Source organism: Rattus norvegicus, chromosome 14, assembly GCF_021556685.1.
Source record: "Rattus norvegicus strain SHRSP/BbbUtx chromosome 14, alternate assembly SHRSP_T2T, whole genome shotgun sequence".
NCBI classification, from domain to species: Eukaryota; Metazoa; Chordata; class Mammalia; order Rodentia; family Muridae; genus Rattus; species Rattus norvegicus.
In genome coordinates, this window is record NC_141547.1 from 50895892 (window position 1) to 50913058 (window position 17167).

The window sequence follows — 17167 nt, forward strand, 5'->3', positions numbered from 1 at the left end:
ACATAAAACCTGTTACACTGAAACTAATAGAAGAAAAAGTGGGGAAGAGCCTGGAACACCGGCTCACCAGAAAATTTCTTGAATAGAACACCAATGTCATATGCTCTAAAATCAAGGATCTACAAATGGGACCTCATAAAGTTGCAAGGCTTGTGTAAGGCAAAGGACACTGTTAATAGGACAAAATGGCAACTGACAGATTGGGAAAAGATCTGTACCAATCCTACATCTGACAGAGGACTATAATCCTCAAGATGTTAGTTGCCAGAGAGTCATATAGCCCTATTAAGAAAAAGTGGGGAACAAAGGTAAACAAAGAATTCTGAGGTTCAGAACATTGAATGACCAAGAAAAAACTGAAGAAATGTTTAACATCTTTAGTTATCAGGAAAATGCAAATCAAAACAACCATGAGATTTCACCTCACTCCAGTCAGAATGGCTAAGATCAAAAACTCAGTGCACAAGGGATTCTGGCAAGGATGTGGAGAAATAGGAGTACTCCATTTATTGGTGGGATTGCAAGCTGGAACAAACCACTCTGCAGATCAATCTGGGATTTGTTTGAAAATGGAGATGAGAAGCCTGTTTTACCACTTCTGGGCATATACACAATACAAGATGCTATAAAATATAACGTAAATAAATGCTCCACTATGATTATAGCAGCCTTATTTATTACAATCAGAAGCTGGAAAAAAATCCAGATGTCCTTCAGCAGAGGAATGCATACAGAAAATGTTTTACATTTACACAATGTATTACTACCCAGCTATTGAAAACAGTGACTTCCTGAAATTCTTAGGAAAATGGATAGAACTAGAAAATATCCTGAGTAAGGTAACTTAATCAAAAAAGAATACACATGGTATGCACTCTCAGATGAATGGATATTAGCCCCAGAGCTCAGATTATCCAAGATAAAATACACGGTCCACATGAAGCTCAAGATGTTAGAAGACCAAAAAGTAGATGCTTCAGTCCTTCTTAGAAAGAGAACAAAATATTCCCAGGAAGAAATACAGAGATAAAGTATGGAGCAGAGCCTGAGGGAAAGGTAATCCAGAGAAGGCCCCACACAGGGGTCCCTCCTTTATACTGTGATCAAACCCAGAAAATATTTTTGTTTCGAAGAAATTCATGCTGATTGGAGCCTGATATAGCTGTCTCCTCCCAAGAGAATCTGCCAGAGCCTGAGAACTACAGAGTCTGTTGTCAACCAACCATTGGACTGAAATCCCCCCAATGGAGGAGTTCATAAAAGGACTGAAGGAGCTGAAGTGGTTTTCAACCCCATAAGAAGAACAATATCAACCACCCAGACACCCCAGTGCTCTCAGAGACTAAGCCACCAACCAAAGAGTACACATGGAGGGACCTATGACTCCAGTCATATATGTAGCAGAGGATGACCTAATCAAGCACCAATAAGAGGAGTGGCTTTGGCCCTGTGAAGGCTCAAAGCTCCAGTGTAGCCAAATGCTAGGGTAGGGAAATGGTAGGGACATTCCCGTAAAGTCAGGGTGAGAGGGGAAAGCATAGGGGTATTTTAGAGGGGAAATTGGAAAAGGGGATAACATTTGAAATATACTTAAAGAAAATATCCTATAAAAATGGTTTCCAAGCTTGCTTTCATATTCTAGACCAATTAGCCAATGACACACAAATTTGAATATAGCACCAATTGCATTTTATAGAGGGCTCAAAATTACTTTTATAAGTCATATTTTTATAAAATCACTGTTAGGAATTATGAAATCACGAATTTGTCTACAGAACTTTACTATATGAGAGTAAATCTATATCTTGGTATGCAGAATACAGCCCAATATTCTGGATTTAATAGCCAGGAATCATTAGGATATATAATAGTAAGAGAAAAAAGGCATCTCAACAAAAGAGTGAATCCTGGGATGAGGTAGCTTGGTAACTCACCTCAGAGCTCACCATTAGTAGGCCGTGAAACATGGTGATTCATTACAGAAATGTCTTTATCCCTTCCTAGATAGATTCTAATATTTTTCCCTTTTCTTTTCCCTATTTTCTTTTCCTTCCTCTCCCAGTCCAATTCTCTACTCCATACTGAGTCTTGTTCTTGTCTTTTTCATTTGTTTTACTTTTCAATATAGAATATATCTAGGCAATTTTAGAGTGGCCTTAAACTCCCAGTCCTTCTATGTCACTTTCCACAGGTGTAATTGAAGAGTTAAATTTCAAAAAGTTAGTCATAAACAAGGTTCAAATGTACCTGAGGGAGACTATAGGGCTTGCTGGACTATTTGGAGCCACCCCCTCCCCTTCCTTCACTCCATAGAGGTGAGTCATCCCCCTGCTGAGTGTGATGGATCATCCCACCCCACATTGCTGAGCGGCTAGGTAGCAAGTACTCTTTGCTGATGTAACTCCGCGCCAAAAGTAACTGTGAGTCTTTTGAATTAGCCAATCCTGTGTAACCACGTGAGATTCCCTGGCTTTCCCTATATAAACCCCCACCTTTAGAGGCTCGTGGTTGTCGGCCCTCTATCTCCTGCATGAGAGGCGTGACATGTGGGCCCAAGACCTCGGTGTTGGACCGAGATCTCCTTAATAAAAGCTACCTCTTGCTGTTACATCATGAACGGCTTCTTGAGCTTCCTGGGGCATGCCGCCATCCAGAGACTGGAGCGAGAGTCCCAATTTGGGGTTCTTTCATTTGTTCTTTCAATGGAAACATACTCATACATAAACACAATCAAAAGCCAATACCCATGAAACACACATGATCATAAGCAAACACATTCAGATATATTAATGAATGTTGTAAATTTGATGTGTGAGATATGAAATATTTCTACTCTCCTTCCTCACTGGTGTTATTCTGTGTACTTTCTGGAACACTATTTTGTTGTATGAAAATTATAGTAGAGAATTCCTGGGCTAAGTATGGCTCATTACACCTGTGGAAAGTGACTCTTATTCTTGCCTGATTAGGTCATCCTCTGCTACACATATGACTGGAGTCATGGGTCCCTCCATGTGTACTCTTTGGTTGGTGGCTTAGTCTCTGAGAACACTGGGATGTCTGGTTGGTTGATATTGTTCTTCTTATGGGGTTGAAAACCACTTCAGCTCCTTCAGTCCTTTTATGAACTCCTCCATTGGGAAGATTTCAGTCCAATGGTTGGTTGACAACAACAGACTCTGTAGTTCTCAGGCTCTGGCAGATTCTCTTGAGAGGAACAGTTATATCAGGCTCCAATCAGCATGAATTTCCTCGAAACAAAAATATTTTCTGGGTTTGATGACAGTATAAAGGAGGGACCCCTGTGTGGGGTCTTCTCTATATTACCTTTCCCTCAGGCTCTGCTCCATACTTTATCTCTGTATTTCTTCCTGGGAATATTTTGTTCTCTTTCTAAGAAGGACTGAAGCATCTATTCTTAGGGCTTCCAACATCTTGATCTTCATGAGGTCCTTTTGTTTTATCTTGGATAATCTCAGCTCTGGGGCTAATATCAATTTATCAGAGAGTGCATACCATGTGTATTCTTTTTTGATTGGGTTACCTTACTCAGGATATTTTCTAGTTCTATCCATTTTCCTAAGAATTTCAGGTAGTCGCTGTTTTCATTAGCTGGGTAGTAATACATTGTGTAAATGTAAAACATTTTCTGTATGCATTCCTCTGCTGAAGGACATCTGGATTTTTTTCCAGCTTCTGATTGTAATAAATAAGGCTGCTATAATCATAGTGGAGCATGTGTTTATATTATATTTTACAGCATCTTGTATTGTGTATATGCCCAGAAGTGGTAAAGTAGGATTCTCATCTCCATTTTAGAACAAATCCCCAGACTGCTCTGCAGAGTGGTTTGTTCCAGCTTGCAATCCCACCAATAAATGGAGTACTCATATTTCTCCTTGCCAGAATCCCTTGCGCACTGAGTTTTTGATCTTAGCCATTCTGACTGGAGTGAGGTGAAATCTCATGGTTTTGATTTGCATTTTCCTGAGGACTAAAGATGTTAAACATTTCTTTAGTTTTTTCTTGTTCATTCAATGTTCTGAACCTCAGAATTCTTTGTTTAGCTTTGTTCCCCATTATTTCTTAAAAGGGTATATGACTCTCTGGCAACTAACATCTTGAGTTCTTCCTATATATTGGATTATAGTCCTCTGTCAGATGTACGATTGGTACAGATCTTTTTCCAATCTGTCAGTTGCCATTTTGTCCTATTAACAGTGTCCTTTGCCTTACAACTTTATGAGGTCCCATTTGTAGATCCTTGATTTTAGAGCATGTGACATTGATGTACTATTCAGGAAATTTTCTGGTGAGCCTGTATTCCAGGCTCTTCCCCATTTTATCTTCGATTAGTTTCAGTGTATCAGGTTTTATGTGGAGGTTCTTGATTCACTTGGACTTGAGTTTCATAAAAGGTCCTAGGAATGGTTTGACTTGCACTCTTCTACATGCTGACTGCCAATTCAACCAACGACAATTGCAAAAAAATGCAATTCTTTATCCACTGGATGCTTTTAGCTACTTTCTCAAAGATTAAGTGACCATAGATGTGTAGGTACATTTCTGGGTCTTCATTTGTATTCAACTCATCTACTTGCCTGTCTCTGTACCAATATCATGGAGTTTTTATCACGGTTAATCAGTAATATAGCTGAGTTTGGGGATGTTAATTCCCCCAGCAGTTCTTTTATTGTTGGTGATAGTTTTCTGCTCTCCATTTTTTGTTGTTGTTGTTATTGTAAGTGAATTTACACATCACGCTTTCTAATTCTGTGAAAAAATGAGTTGGAGTTTTGATGGGGATTGCATTGAATCTGTAGATTTGTTTTGGCAAAATGGCTATTTTTACTACATTAACCATGCCAATTCATGAATATGGGAGGTCTTTCCATCTTCTGAGATCTTTTTTTCATTTTTTTTCTTCAGTGACTTGAAGTTCTTGTAATACAGTTTTTCAGTTGCTTGGTTTGAGTAACGCAAAGGTATTTTATACTGTTTGTGACTACTGTGACATATGTTATTTCCTTAAATTTCTTCTCAGTGTTTATCCTTTGAGTAGAGGAAGGTTAATAATTTGTTTGAGTTAATTTTATATCTAGTCACTATGCAGAAGTTGCTTATTAGCTGGTGGAGTTATCTGGTGGAATTTTTGGGGTCACTTAAGTATACCATCATATCATCTGCCAATAATAATATTTTGAATTCTTCATTTTCTAATTTGTATCACTTGACCTTTTTGTTGTTGTTGTGTTGTTGTTCTTGTTGTTGTTCTTGTTGTGGTTTTGTTCAATTTCTCCAGCTAGGATTTCAATTACTATATTGAATATGTAGGGAAAGAGTGTGCAGTCTTTTCTAATCCCTGCTTTTAGTGGGATTGCTTCAAGTTTCACTCTATTAAGTTTGATGTTGACTACTGGTTTGCTGTATATTGCTTTTACTATGTTTAGGTGTGGGCCTTGAGTTCCTGATCTTTCTAAGCCTTTTATTATGAAGAGGTGTTGAATTTTGTCAAATGCTTTTTCAGTATCTAATGATATGATCATGTGGTTTTTATCTTTCAGTTTGTTTATATAGCAGTTTATGTTGGTGGATTTCTATACATTGAACTATCCTTTCATCCCTGGGATGAAACTTACTTGATCATGACAGATGATCTTTTTGAGGTGATCTCGCATTTGGTTTGCAAAATTTTATTGAGTATTTTTGAAATGATGTTCATAAGGGAAATTTGTCTGAAGTTCTCTCTCTTTGTTTTTTTTTTCTTTTTTTGTTCGTTTGGGTTTTTGTGTCTTTTACATATAATTATAATTTTCCTCCTAGCACTTCTTTCCCAGGTTGCTTCTTGTCATAGGGATTTATTACGGCTGTAGTAACCATGATTAAGTCACCACAATGATTTGTGTGTATGTATTTATAATGGCAGAACTCTACAACGATATAAGAGACAGAAATAGACCATTTCAAGGTAGTCATCCTGGTATACACTTACACAAACATCAAAAAACCATGTCTCTAGCAAGTTAGAAAGAGAGGATGAAAATTAAGGTTGTTACCTAACTTCCACATGTCTCTGTGGCACAAGAGAGCCTACCCTTAAATATATTCATTCACAATAACATGAGTGCAATGAACATACATACATACATAACACAAAAAGACAATGCAGATAGCATAAATTTTTAAGTGATAAAATATTGGTTATTAATTATCCCTTCCACTTATATGAAATGTAATCTCCCAGAATTTGTCCTAATAGTACAATGAACCCGAGAGATCTGAGTAAGTTGGAATTATGATGGGGATTAAATAGAGGCTATAAATTGATTTCAGTAAGGTGGAAATTTTTATTATATCAATCCTTCCAATCCATAAACTTGGGAGATCTTTCCATCTTCTGAGGTCTTCTTCAATTTCATCCTTCCGGGACTTGAATTTCTTGTCATACAGATATTTCACTTGTTGGGTTAGACTCACAGCAAGGCATTTTCCATAATCTGTGGCTTTTGTGAAGGTTGTCATTTCTTTAATTTCTTCCAGCCTATTTATTGTGTGCGTATTGGATGGTTATTGATTGGTTTGAGTTAATTTATATCTAGCCACTTTGCTAAAGTTCTTTATCAGCTGTAGAAGAACTACTCTGGTGGAATTTTTGGGGTCATTTGAGTATTTTATCATATCATCCAATTTGTATCACTTTGACCTCCTTTTGTTGTCTAATGCTTGAGTTAGAACTTCAAGGACTCTATTGAATAGATAAGGAGGGAGTGGGAAATCTGAGAAGCAATGAACACTATTAAGAAAAAAAAATTTTTATGGCAATCATAACTATCAGCTATAATCGAAAGATAAAAATACAAAAACAGGTTTAAGGCGTTTGCCTCCATAAACCATTTTAATAGGAGAGAAGAGAATATAAACTTATTCTGAAAAGGAAAATAAACATACCCAAAAGGCCCAAAGTTTCAGACAGTTAAGAATAAGAGTTCCAAGAACATATCTCAACAAAAGAAAGCATAGATTAAAAATATTGTTCAATAATTTTCAATATGAATTTTATAAAGTTCCCAGTAAAACACATTTTCCACCTGGCAAGATGACAAACAAAAATTTTTCTTTTTTTTTTCATGCTGCTAAGAAACACCCTTCACTATTAATGATAGATTCCATGTTGTAGTTAAAGAAAACAAAAAGATATTTCAACTAAATAGAACAAAGATGTGAGCAGGTGTTTCTATTCTAATGTAGATAAATAAACTTCAAATAAAAATTAATGAGAAAACATAAAATAATATTTCATACTTATTAGGAAAAAATCAAATAGGGAGATTTTAATAGCAAAAAGTTATATTCATGAAACAGAAAAGGTCAGTTTTATATTAAAAATAAAAAAATTTCAAACCAATACAGGAATCTAAAGGAATATATTAATCCCTACAGAGTGGGACTGAGTAGTTTCAGTACTATCCTTTCAACAGTACATAAGATATACATACAAAAGCCAAGTAAAGATATCTATGGGAAAAAATAAAAGTAGTTATAAGCAAAAATATTTATACTGTCAATATAAAAATTCACAAGGGATTGAGTAGCAATAATATTCTAGTGCATTTAAAGGCCTTGGATATGCAAAAGCAAATGAATGATTCAGATCAAAAGGAATAACAAGTCAGGGCTGAAATAACTTAATCAGTAATACAAAGAATGAATGAAATGAAGTTTGTTCATTGTAAAGAGTAATAAGACTGTAAAATGTCTAGCAAATGTCACAAAAAAGCAAACTTAGTAAAATACTAAATAAAAAAAGAATCCTGTAAGAGTTGAAGTACATTTAACACAAATATTCCTCACACTCTTTTTTTCAAAGAGGAAGTAACACTTTTAAATTCTTTTTTATGTACTAAATTAACCTGATAAAAAAATGAGACAAAAACTGAAATAAAAGAAAATCATTAGCTCTAATCCACAAAAATATGTAAATTCTGAAGGCAAAATTTGCTACGAAAATAAAGTAGTGAATAAAAAAATTTCTACAGAGAAGTGAAGAATACAGCAAAAGAATTAACCATCATAATTAAGTCAATCTCACCCCAGCAATTTCAAATCTTTTGGGGAATGACAGCTGGACTCTCATAAGTGCAGACAATCCTGAGAGCTTAGGGGAGACCGCCATGTCTGCTCACATTCCTGGCCCAAGAGAAACCTTTCTACTAGCCACTGGATACAAGAATATAGAATCAGTGAGGAGTAGGAACCTGATGGTTTCTGCCCTCACTCAGAACTGAACTGAACAGATGCCACAACTCCCTGCACCCAAATCTCAAGGGGAGACAGCTGGAACCTCAGAAGTGTACACAATCCTGAGAGCTCAGAGGAGGCATCTACTTCTGCCCACATTCCTGACCAAGAGGAAGACGTTTAATGGACTCTGTGTCCTATGGGCACTGGGACCCAAGAGCAGTCAGAGGCAGGAATCTTCTGGTTTCTGCCTGCACTAAGACATGAAAGACAGTCACCAGGAGTGCCTTCACACATGGGAGCAGAGGTAAGACCAACTCTTCTCCACCAAACAACCCACATAGAGGCTTCAGTTCAAATAAACCAAGGAGCAGTTTTCTGTTCCCATATCTGGCTGAAAGAAAACAAATCTACAAAAGTGTTGACACACAGGCCCTCAAGAGGGTCAATCAACTGTCAGAAATAGCAAGACAAGATAACACAAGAGACAAACTGATGGCAAGAGGTAAGCACATTAACCTAAGCAACAGAAACGAAGACTACTTGGCATCATCGGAGGCTAGCTCTCCCACAAAATCCAATACTCGACATCCGAACACACAGGGAAAGTAAAATTTGGATTTAAAATCACGTCTCATGATGATGATAGAGGACTTCAAGAGAGACATAAATAAACCCCTTAACAAAACAGAATAACACAGATAAACAAATAGAAGCCCTTAAAGAGGAAACACAAAAGTCTCTTAAAGAATTACAGGACAATACAACCAAACAGGTGAAAGTATTGAACAAAACCCTCCAGGATTTAAAACTGGAAATAGAAACAATAAAAAGCACAAAGGGAGATAACCCTGGAGATAGAAATCAAAGGAGAGAGATCAAGAGATATAAATGCAAGCATCATAAATAGAATGCAAGAGATGGAAGGGAGAATCTCAGGGGCAGAAGATACCATTGAAAACATTGACAAAACCTTCAATGATAATGTAAAATACAAAAAGTTCCTAAGCTAAAGCATCCAGGGAATCGAGGACACACTGACAAGATCAAACCTTTGGATAATAGGTATAGAACAAAGTGAAGACTCCCACTTTAAAGGCCGGAAATTTCTTCAACAAAATTATAGGAGAAAACTTCCCTAACCTAAAGAAAGAGACACCCATAAACATAAAATAATCATCCAAAATTCCAAATAGATTGGAACAGAAAAGTAATTTCTCCTTTCATAAAATACTCAAAACACAAAAGCATGAAACAAAGAAATAATATTAAAACCGTAAGGAAAAAAGTCAAGTGGTATGTAAAGGCAGATATATAAGAATTATACCAACTTTTCACCAGAGAGAGTGAATGGAAGAAGATCCGGTGCAGATGTCATACAAAACCTAAGAGAACAGAAATGCCAGCCCAGGCTACCATATCCACCAAAACACTCAACAGAGATGGAGAAAACAAGATAACATAACATAACAAAACCAAATTTACACAATATCTTTCTACACATCTAGCCTTCCAAAGTATAATATATGGAAAACTCTAAATCAAGGAGTGAAACTATACCCTAGAAAAAGTAAGAGAAATATCTTCTTGGAACAAATCCAAGAGAGACAAACAAAAAACATAAATAAAATAAAAAATAAATAAAAATGTTTAAAAAGACCCGTTTTCCACCTCTAATAACAAAAACAACAGGAAACAATAATCACTATTCCTTAATATCTCTTAACAACAATGGAATCAATTCCCCAATAAAAAGACATACATTAAAAGACTGTAGCCCTAAACAGGACCCAGCATTTTGCTGCACACATCAAATACACCACAGAGACAGAGACAGACACTACCTCAGAGTAAAAGGCAGGAATACAATTTTCATAGTATATATTCTGAAGAAGAAAACTGGAATAGTCATTCTAATACGGAATAAAATCAATGTTCAACAAAAAGTTATCAAAAATGATAAGGAAGGACACTATATTCATCAAAAGAAAAAACCATCAAAGTGAACTCTAAATCCTAAATATCTATGCTCCAAATACAAAGACACATACATTCATAAAAGCAACTTTACTAAAGCTCAAAGCAGACATTGCACCTAACAAAATAATAGGAGATTTCAACACTCCACTTTCATCAAAGGAAAGACCATGGAAACAGAAACTGAACAGAGACATAGAGAAACTGACACAAATAAACCAAATGAATTTAACAGAACATTTCTTCCTAAAATGTATACATACATACATATATATATATATATATATATATATATATATATATATATATATATATATATATGTAAGTATCTTCTACTCTGCACCTCGGGGTACCTTTTCCAATATTGCCCATATAATAAGTCCTAAAACAGGCCTCAACATAAACACGAAGAGTGAAATAATCCCATGCATCCTATCAGATCACAATAGACTATGGCTGGTCTTCAAAAACAAGAAATATAACAGAAAGTCCCCATATACAGGGAAGTTGAACAACACTCCACTCAATGATAACTGGGTGTAAGAATAAATATAGAAAGAAACCACAGACTTTTTAGAATTTAATGATAATGAAGGTATAACATAAGCAAACTTATGGGACACAATGAAAGCTGTGCTAAGAGGAAAACTCTGAGTGCTTCTGAAAAGACACTGGAGAGATGATGCAGTAGCAGTTGGACAGCACACCTAAAAGTGCTAGAAAAAAAGAAGCAGGGGTTGGGGATTTAGCTCAGAGGTAGAGCGCTTGCCTGGCAAATGCAAGGCCCTGGGTTCAGTCCCCAGCTCCGAAAAAAAAAAAAAGAAAAAAAAATAAAGATGAGTAAAAGTCAGGAAATAATCAAACTCAGGACTGACTGAAATCAACCAAGTAGAAACAAAAAGGACTATACAAAGAGTCAACAAAACCAAGAGCTGGTTCCTTGTGAAATCAACAAGATACAGAATATCTTAGGCAGAATAATCATAGGGCACAGAGAGTGTATCTGAATTAACAAAGTCAGAAATGAAAATGGAGACAACAGCAGAACCTTAGAAAATTCATAACATCAGCTCATACTACAAAAGACTATATTCAAAAAAACAGAAAATCTGGAGGAAATAGACAATTTTCTCAATAAATACAAGGTTCCAAAGTTGAATTGGGAACAGATAAACCATCTGAACAACCTCATAACTCCTAAAGTAATAGAAGCTGTTATTAAAAATCGGCCAACCAAAAAGAACGCAGGAAAAGATGAGTTTAATGCAGAATACTATCAGACCTTCATAGAAGACCTCATACCAATACTGTCTGAACTATTCCACAAAATAGAAACAGAAGGAACACTATCCATTTCCTTCTATGAAGACACAATTACACTTATACCTAAAACACTCAAACACTCAACAAAGAAAGAGAACTTCAAACCAATTTCCCTTATGAATATCCTCACAAAAATACTCAAGTTCTCACAAATTGATACAAAAACACAACAAAACAATCATCCATCAGGATCAAGTAGGCTTCATCCCAGGGATGCAGGGATCGTTAAATTTATTGAAATCCATCAATGTAATCCACTGTGTAAATAAACTCAAAGGGAAAAAAATGATAATTTCATTAGGTGTTGTGAAAGCATTTTTCAAAATTCAACACCACTACATCATAAAATCCTAGAAAGATCAGGAATTCAAGGTCAATACCTAAACATACTAAAAGCAATATACAGCAAACCAGTAGCCAACATCAAACTAAACGGAAAGAAACTTGAAGCAATTCCACTAAAATCAGGGACTACACAAGTCTGCCCACTCTCTTCCTACCTATTCAATATAGCATGTGAAGTTTTAGCCAGAGCAGTCAGAACAGAAAAGGAGATGAAAGGGATAAAATTGGAAAGGAAGAAGTCAAAATATCACTATTTGCAGATGATGTGATAGTATAATTAAGTGACCCCTACAGTTGCAACAGAAAACTAGTAAGCCTCATAAACAACTTCAGCAAAATGACTGTGTACAAAATTAACTCAAACAAATCAGTAGCCTTCCTCTACTCAAACAATAAACAGGCTGAGAAAGAAATTAGGGAAGTGACACCTTTCATAATAGTCCCAAATAACGTAAAATACCTCAATGAGACTAATCGAGTAAGTGAAAAATCTGTAAGACAAGAACTTCAAGTCTCTGAGGAAAGAAATTGAAGATCTCAGAAGATGGAAAGACCACCTATGCGCATGGATGGGATTATTAGTATAGTAAAAATGGTTATTTTGCCCAAAGTAATCTATACATTCAATGCAATCCCCATCAAAATTCCAACTCAATTCTTCTCAGAGTTTTGCAATTTGCAAATACATTTAGAATAACAAAAAACTCATGAAAGTGAAAACTATCCTCAAAAATAAAAGTATTCATGGGGAATCACCAGCCCTGCCCTCACACTGTATTAAAGTACAATAGTGATAAAATTGTATGGTATTGGTAAAGAGACAGGCAGGTAGCTCAGTGCAATAAGATTGAATATTGAGAAATGAACCCACACACCTATGGTCACTTGATCTTTGACAAAGGTGCAAAGGTGCTAAAACCATCCAATAGAGAAAAAGACAGCATTTTACCAAATGGTACTGTTTCAACTGGAGGTCATCATACAGAGGAAATGCAAATCGATCCATTCTTATCACCCTGTACAAAACTTAAGACAAAGTGGATCAATGACCTACACATCAAACCAGATACACTCAAACTAATAGAAGAAAAAGTGGGTAAGAGCTTTGGACACATGAGCACTGGAGAAAATTTCTTGAACAAAACACCAATGGTTTATGCTCTAAGATCAATAAGCAATAATTGGAACCTCATAAAACTGCAAGTCCTCTGTAAGTCAAAGGACACTGGCATTACGACAAAACTTCAACCAACTTATTTGTAAAGATCTTTACGAATCCTACATCTGATAGAGAGTTATTATCCAAAATGTAAAAACTCTAGAAATATATAACTCTAGAAGTTAGACTGTAGAGTGCCAAATAACCCTATTAAAAATGGGGTACAGAGTTAAACCAAGAAATCTCACCTGAGGAATATCGAATGGCTGATAAATACCTAAAGAAATGCTCAATATTCTTAGTCATCAGGGAAAAACAAATGAAAACAACCCTGAGATTCCACCTCACACCAGTCAGAATGGTTAAGATCAAAAACTCATTTGACATCAGATGCTGGCAAGGATATGGAGAAAGAGGAATGCTCCTCCATTGTTGGTGGGATTACAAAATGGTAAAACCACTGTACAAATCAGTCTGGACATTCCTCAGAAAATTAGACATTGCCACACCTGAGCACAATGTCCCTTGGTCCTATGCCCAAAGATGCTCCAACATACAATACAGATACATGCTCTATTAGGTTCATAGCAACCTTATATGTAACATCCAGTAGCTGGAATGTACCCAGATGCCACCTTATAGAAAATGTGGTACATCTACATAATGAAATACTACTCAGCTATGAAAAACAATGACTTTATGAAATTCATAGGACAATGGATAGAATTAAAAAAATATCAACTTGTGTGAGCTAACCCAATCACAGAAAAACACAAATGGTATATACTGACTGATTATTTGATATTAGCTCAAAAACTTGGATTACGCAAGATACAGTTCACAGACCACATGAAGCTCAAGAAGGATGAATAACTTGTGAATGCTTCAGTCCTTCTTAAAATGGAGAACAAAAATATTCATAGACGGGTATTTGTAGACAAAGTTTTGAGCAGAGAATGAAGGAATTCTGTGCCTGCCCCACATGGGCATACAGCATATATATACCCACACCCACCAAAACTAGAAAAGATTAATGAACCCATGAAGAGCCTACTGACAGGACCCTGATATAGCTGTCTCCTGAGAGATGCAGCCAGAGCATGACTGATACAGAGGTGAATGCTAGCAGCAAAGCACTGAAGTGAGAACAGGGTAAACACTGGAGGAATTAGAAAAAGGAATGAAGGAGCTGAAGGGGCTTGCAACTCTGTAAGAACAACAATACCACCAACCAGACCCCCCAGGGAAGAAACCACAACCCAAAGGCTTCACGTGGATAATTCCATGGCTTGAGCTGTGTATGTAGCAGAAGATGGACTTTTGGGCACTACTGAAAGGAAATGCCCTTGCTTCTGGCAAAGCTGGACCCCCAGTGTACAGAAATATCAGCGGGGATGGAAAGGGGCCTGATTGGGGAGGGGGAAAGCCGTCATAGAATAAGGGGAGTGAGGTGAGATAGGGGCCTTATGGCAGGAAACCAGGAAAGGGAATAACATTTGAAACATGAATAAAAATATCCAATAAAAAATTACAAAAAATTATGTTTTAGAAATCTTTTAAAATGTGTAAAACAGGTAATATACCACATAAATAAAATCACATTGGGAAAATGATACTTGAGTATAGAAATATGCTTTGATAAAATACAACAAGTATTGTAAACATCATGGGAAATTTGACCTGTAATGCATGGAATCTTGATGAGAACAATAGGATTTTTGAAGGAGAAAAGACAACATAAATGGGAACGGAAGAAGCTAAATTATGATTATTTGAAGAAGATCAAGATTCTACTACACATAAAGAAAGTATATTTTTAAAAAAGCAAAACGAAATCGTAACAAACAAAAACAATAACAAAACTTCCTAAAGTAAGTCCATTTCCTTTATACAAAAGACAAACATATCAAAAAAGAAATCATGGAAATTAACACATTCAGTATAGCTGGCAAAACATAATTGATATGAAATTAAATCAAAAAGTAAAAAAGTCAACCCAGTAGTAGTGGTGCACATCTTTAATCTCAGCACTTGGGAAATAGAAATAGGGGTACCTCACTGAGCTGAAGGCCAGCCTAGTCCAGAGAATGAGGCTTTCAACAGAAAAGTCCAAGGTTGATACACAAATAAGCCCCATATCAAAGATAAAGAAAAAATAGAAAAAAAAAGTTGGAAGAAGTTCAAAAATTATTTTTAAAATTAGGACATTTGAAGAGATACCAGATAATTGTAAGATTTCTCATGCTCAGGTACTTGTTTAATATTGTGAAAATAGTTATTTTAGAAAAAATATCATATAATCAATAATTTTCATAAAGTACCAATTCACTTTTTCACAGAAACTATAAATAGAACTACATTCAATTTATAATCACATGGACAAATGTTAAATCAAAAGAATACTGAAAAGTGGGATCATTTCTGGAGGTAAAGCCTCCCAGGTATTAAATGATAATACAGATCTATAATAATAAAGATATCCTAATAATCTAATATAAATATATAAATTATTCAATAGCATAAAATTGTCAGGACAGACATAAGTCCACCCATCTATAGTCTGAATTTTAAAATGTTACCAAGAATACACAGTGAAAAAAACTACAGAATCCTAAAGATATTGTTCTGGTAAAATTAGGTAATTACATATAGAAGGATGAGACTTACTCTTTACCTCTGATTGTGAACAAAATTCAATTTAGAACACACCAAGAATTAAAGTATGCGGCAAAATATTCTAAATCTGATAGAAGAAAAATTAAGAAAATGATATAAATTTGTTTTTTTAAGAAGGACTTTTCCTTTTTATGAGAATTTTTTAAAATTTACTTTCAAATGCTATCCCCTTTTCAGGTTTCCCATCCATAAACTTCCTATCCCATCCTTTTCCCACCATATTCTATGAGGGTGTTCCCCCACCCATCTAACCACCCCTTCCTGCATCCCTACCATGACATTCCCCTACACTAAGGCATTGAGCCTTGGCAGAACTAAGGGCTTCTCCTCCCATTAGGGCCCAACGAGGCCATCTCCTGCTACATATGCAACTGGAGACATGGGTCTTTCCATGTGTACACTTTGAATGTTCTTTTATTCCCTGGGAGTTCTGAATGGTTGATATTGTTGTTATTATGGGTTAGCAAAAGCATTCAGCTCCTCCAAACCATTGTCTCCAATGTGGATTCCATTCTCAGTTCAATGGTTGGCTTTGAGCATCCACCTCTGTATTTGTCATGCTGTGGCAGAGCTTCTCAGGAGACAGCAGTATAAAGCATCTGTCAGCATGCACTTCTTGGCATTAGCAATATTGTCTGGGTTTGGTGGCCTTATGTACATGGGATGAATCCACAAGAGAATGAATCGCTCGATGAGCTTTGCTTCAGTCTCTGCCCCAAACATTGTCTCTGTATTTCCTTCCATGAATATTTTTATTCCCCCTTCTAAAGACTGAAGCACCTGCACTTTTTTTTGTCCTTCCTCTTGAGCATCATGTGGAATGTGGATTGTATCTTGGATAATCAGAGATTTGGGGACAATATCCACTTACTGTTGAGTGCATACTATGTCTTTTTTTTGTGTGTGATTGGGTTACCTCTCCAGGCTAATACTTTCTTATTCTATTCATTTTTCTATGAATTTCATAAAGTCACTGTTTTTAATAGCTGAATATTACTCCACTGCATCAATTTAACATATTTTCTGTAACTGTTCCTCTTTTGAGGGACATTTGGGTTATTTTCAATTTCTGGCTACTATAAACGGGGCTGCTATGAACACAGTAAAGCATGTGTCCTTCTTATATGTTGGAGCAGTTTTAGGGGATATGCCCAGGAGTGTTATAACAGGGTCCTCAGTTGTACTGTGTCCAATTCTTCATAAGGTTACATAGAGCAATTTGCAAATTCATTTGGAATAATTAAAAAAAGTATTGAGATAACTATCTTTAAGAATAAAAGAACTGCTGGTGGGAACATCATCGCTGACCTCAAGCTGTATTACAGGGCAATAGTGGTAAAAAAAAAAAAGGTACGTTATTGGGACAGAGACATTCAGGTAGATCAATAGAATCTACCAGGGTGGACGTGGAGGTGGGGTGTGGGGGAAGAAGGACCCTCAGAAGTACAG